Source organism: Hevea brasiliensis, chromosome 14, assembly GCF_030052815.1.
Source record: "Hevea brasiliensis isolate MT/VB/25A 57/8 chromosome 14, ASM3005281v1, whole genome shotgun sequence".
In the NCBI taxonomy this organism is placed as follows: domain Eukaryota; kingdom Viridiplantae; phylum Streptophyta; class Magnoliopsida; order Malpighiales; family Euphorbiaceae; genus Hevea; species Hevea brasiliensis.
The window spans coordinates 5,028,354-5,033,466 of NC_079506.1; the positions used below are offsets into that span (position 1 = coordinate 5,028,354).

A 5,113-nucleotide genomic window follows, 5' to 3' on the forward strand; every position below is an offset into this window, starting at 1 on the left:
CCTAAGACTTTCCTAAATTGCCTCAACACTCTTAACAACTTATCAACCTCTAAAATACTCAAGTTTGCATTTACAATTACTGGATAAGTGTTATTGGTGCCAAGAAATTCATACCTGAGCTGAGAAGGAAGTTTCTTAAGTTCTACCTTAGGTGCATCTTCTTCCTTGAATGATGGTTGCTTAGATTTGACTTTTTCCTTTTGTGTGAGTTGAAAAACTGGAGCAGAAATGAATGGTGGACTACCTTCTAAATGTTGAGCATATGCAACCACATGAGAGTTGTCATAGTCTATGCCTCCTCCATGAACCAAACAATTTTCAAGTGGATCTTCTGGATATTTCTTTCTGAAGTGTTCTTCAACCAGCTCATCAATGATATCAATTCTCAAGCAAGTATCAGCTTCAGAATGATGCTTCTTCATAGTGTTATTAATGTTGAAAACCAATTGATCTTCACCAACTCTAAGAGTTAATTTTTCTCCCTTAACATCAATCAATGCTCCTGCTGAAACTAGAAAGGGTCTTCCCAAGATAATTGGGATATTAGAATCCTCTTCCATGTCGAAGATGATAAAGTCAACAGGTATATAGAACTTCCCAACCTTCAGAGGCACATTCTCCAAAATCCCTTCAGGATACTTAATTGATTTGTCAGCTAACTGAAGAGAAATGTGGGTTGGCTTAAGATCTCCCATATTGAGCTTCTCATAAATGGAGAGGGGCATGAGGCTAACACTAGCCCCTAAATCACATAAAGTTTTTGTAGAACATGATTCCCCAATATGACATGGAATTGAAAAACTCCCTGGATCCTTGAGCTTTGGAGGAAGTTTCCTTTGGAGGATAGCACTACATTCTTCTGTCAAAGCTACAGTTTCATGGTCTTGAAGTTTCCTCTTGTTTGAGAGAATTTCTTTCAAGAATTTTGCATAAGAGGGCATTTGTGAAAGAGCATTAATAAAAGGCACATTTATGTAAAGCTTCTTCAAGACCTCTAAGAACTTTCCAAATTGCTTATCAAGCTTGGCTTTTTGAAATCTTTGTGGGAAGGGAAGTTGTGGCTTATAGGGCTCTGGAGGTATATACTTCTCTTCCTTCTCTTCAATTTTATCTTTACATTTTTCTGCACTCTCTTGTTTTTCACTTTCATCAGTTTCTTTCTCATTTTCTCTCTTCTCACTATTTTCACTTTTCTCATTTTTTTCACTCTTCTCATTATTTACAACTTTCCCACTTCTTAAAGTAATAGCTTGACACTGCTCTCTTGGGTTTTCTGGTTGACTTGGAAGTTTTCCAAAAGACTTGGTACTTGAGGAAGATGCTTGTTGTGCAATCTGATTTTCCAACATTCTGTTATGTGTTTGCATCTGTTCTAGCCTTGCTTTCATCTCTCTTATCTCCTCATCATGCTTAGTTTGGTTGGCAAGAATCTGTTGCAATAAAGCTTCTGTGGTGGAACTTTGTTCTTGCTGTTTTGGAGGAGGATTCATATTTTTCTGCTGAAAATTAGGCAATGGTTGCCTATTTTGCTTATATGGAATTCCTTGTTACTGTTGTGGCTGAAAATTCTGATTTGGAATTTGACTTTGCTGATTTCCCCATGAAAAGTTGGGATGATTCCTCCAAGTTAGATTATAAGTTTGAGAGTAGGGATTCCCCATTTGTTTATTTCCATAATTATCAACATATGCAGCTTGCTCTCCATAGTCTACTCCACAGCTGGTAGTTCCCTCTGCATAAGCCACTTGTTGTGAACTTCCAGATGATGATGATGAACTAACCAACATACTTAAATCTTCCATCTTCTTAGCCAAAACATTTGTAAGTGCATCAAACTTTGCATTAATCATGTTGAATGGATCAAGGTCATACATTCCAGTAGCTTGCCTTTTTTGAGTTGGAGCTGGTCCTCTTGGACTACTCCAAAGATGAGTGTACTTTGCAATTTTCTCCAATAGCTCATAAGCTTCATCTTCATGCTTCATAATAAATTCTCCTCCTATTTGAGCATCAATAATCCCTCTAATTGCAGGAGTGACATTTGTGTAAAAATTCTGGTTTATCATCCATTTTGGAATGGCATGATGTGGGCATTGTCTTTCTAATTCCTTCCATCTCATCCATGATTCATATAGAGTTTCATCTTCTTTTGGTCTGAAAGCTGTCATTTGATTCCTTAATTCTTGAGTTTTTCCAGGTGGAAAATATTGTGCAAGAAATGCATCAGTGAGTTGCTCCCAATTTGTAATGGAGTTGTGAGGTAAATAATCAAGCCAATCCAATGCTCTATCTTTCAAAGAGAATGGGAATAGCTTCAATCTTGCTGCATCATCAGACACTCCAGGTTGTTTTTGCATGTCACAGATCATAGCAAATTTCTTTAGATGTGTGTGTGGATTTTCAGAAGGATGTCCCCCGAATTGGGAATTCTGAATCATTTGAAGAACTCCAAAATCCATCTTGTAACTATTTGCGTCAATTCTTGGTCTTGCTATGCTCTCTCTCAAGTCATCAAAATGAGGAAAAGCATGATCCATCATACTTCCCCTAGGCACATTAGCATTTACAACTTCTTCACCTTGGGCTACATTTTCATTGTTTCGACCATTTCCAGCATTACCTCCACCAATTCTAATTCTTTCATCAGCCATGTCTGCTTCTAATTCAATTTCTCTGAAGGCTTCTTTCCTTTTTCTGGTTTCTTTCTTGTTGGCTTTACAAAATTTCTCAGTTTCAGGATTAAACAATAAGGATGTGTCACTTGTGCTTCTAGCCCTTCTCATAAAAGATTAAAAGTACCTGAAAAAGAACAAACAAACACAAAATGAAAAGATAACAAAGATAAAATTATAAACAACTAAAATAATCAAGAATTCAATTTTAAACAAACAACTCCCCGGCAACGGTGCCAAAAACTTGATGTGGCCCAACCGCAAGTGCACGGGTCGTACAAGTAATATAGAAAAGATATCGTTCCCACAAGGAGTTGTGTTAATGATTGAATTTTTGATATAAAAAGTTGATTAAATTGAGCTAATTTTGAAATTAAAGCAATAAATTGATGGGTATTGAAGTATGAAATCTATACGTGCAAAATTAATAATCTATTCAACTATGTAGTGATGTAACTAAATTTGCATCAAATTAAAACAAGCAAATTCAAATTTGGCAATATTTAAAATGGCAAGCAATTAAATTCGATTAGAAATTAACAATGATAAAAAGGCGATTCCGGAGTTCGGGATTTCATATTCAAGCTATTTCGGGATTTTTAAATTGGTTATCCAATCTTGTGAAACTTATGGGTTTTAAGGAGATTAATTCTTAAATCCTTTGAATACCCTTTCTAGTGAGACAAAGAGTGCCTTAATCAATCTAATCCTACTTTCGTGGAGTTAGAGTTAATCAAGACCCATTAAGTTCCTTAATTAATCTGTAAATCCTCTTAATCCTTAGTTTATTTCTAGATCTAAGTTAATTAAGTCCAATTTCTTGATTATCTATCTCAAGGCCTTCTCCTTTCGGTGCCTCAACCATGGATTAAGAACATCACTTAATGGGATCCTACATTAAGCATGTCATTAAGCACACAAGAAATGAATAAAACTCATTAAGACCACAAAATATGGATTACCCAATCAAAATCCACAAAATATCTTAAATATTACAACCCTTACTCCAGAATCTAATTAAAACTACTCACTATCCATAATGTTTACAAGATATTCTGAGTTTATATGGAAATAAAGCTTTAATCTAAGCTAAGAAACAAGAAACTAAACACTAGAAAGATAGGAAAATTGTAAGAGAAGAAAGAAATCTCCAAATCTGGTTGGAAATGGTGTGGGAGGTGATTTTGACTCTTTAGCTGCTGCTTGCTCCTTTCCCTTTTCTTCCTCTCTTTTTCCTCCCCTTTCTAAAATGGGAAATGGGGCTATTTATAACATTTTCTGACATGGAGCCCTAAAATGGTGTGTTTGAGGTGAGATTTTCTGAGAGAATCTTCTGCCAGCTCATTAATGAAATCTTTGTGGGACTGCATAAGTGGACTGCATAAGTCATGCAGTCCCTTATGCAGTTTTCTGCTGGTTTGTGGTTCACTTATGCGAAACTACATGACCAGGCGCATAGGTTATGCACAATTCCGTGAGATTGCATAAGGGAGGCGTGAATCTGCATAAGCTATGCACTCTCCTTATGCACAATTCGGCAAGTATTGGAACAATGTTTCTTCTCCTTATGCAAATCTGCATAACTTATGCGGTAAGTTATGCGCAATTTGGCCAATGCATATTTCAACTTTGAGACTTGTTTTTGACATCTTTGGCTGTAGAGATCACTCCTCAATGGCAAAATTTCTTTTTAGTCCTTCCAAAAACACCATTTTTCCTACAAAACAAAGTAAAATTTACAAATTAATCCAAAATTGACAATTATGAAAAACTAACTAAATAACTAATGAAATTAGCTAAAAGTGACTAATAATCAAATAAAATGGCTATGAATTTAAACCTAAATGATTATGCAAAATATATGCATCATGTATATATATATATATATATATATATATATATATATATATATATATATAATTAAAAATAAAAATAAAATGCATTAAAAGTTTACTCCACTATTATTAATGTTATATTAAGTAAGTAAGAAATTACAAATTAAAATCGCTTATTAATTAGCAGATAATTAAACTAATAAATTTAATATATACATATTAATTATTATTAATTATGAAAATATAACAAAAAATAAAATAAAATATATGAAAAATTTAAGTGTGCCAATCGGCACATTCGAAGGAATACACATGCGGCAATCTCTTATTAGCCTATTTTAGAGACCGGATATATATATATATATATATATATATATATATATATATATATATATATATATATAAGCATTTCCTTCCAAAGAGATAACTCCATATGACCCTGGCTTTCCTATAAATTGAGAACTCCATCAGAAAAGCATTCTCATCCTTGTCATCCTCCACACGCTTTCATAATCCTTCTCTTCTCTTCAAAACTTGAACACTTCCCAATTTGCCTTACCTTTACTTTATACTCACTTGAAAAGCAATGGCAGATGCTATTCTCTT

The 5,113-nt window shown here is 34.2% G+C and overlaps 1 non-coding gene across 1 annotated transcript; it reads left to right on the forward strand.

Moving 5' to 3' along the window:
* Window positions 1–2,076: 2,076 nt before the first annotated feature.
* LOC131173498 (small nucleolar RNA R71) lies at window positions 2,077–2,184 on the forward strand. The gene has a single exon (XR_009143814.1). It is a non-coding gene; the product is annotated as a small nucleolar RNA R71 (small nucleolar RNA).
* Window positions 2,185–5,113: the final 2,929 nt, after the last annotated feature.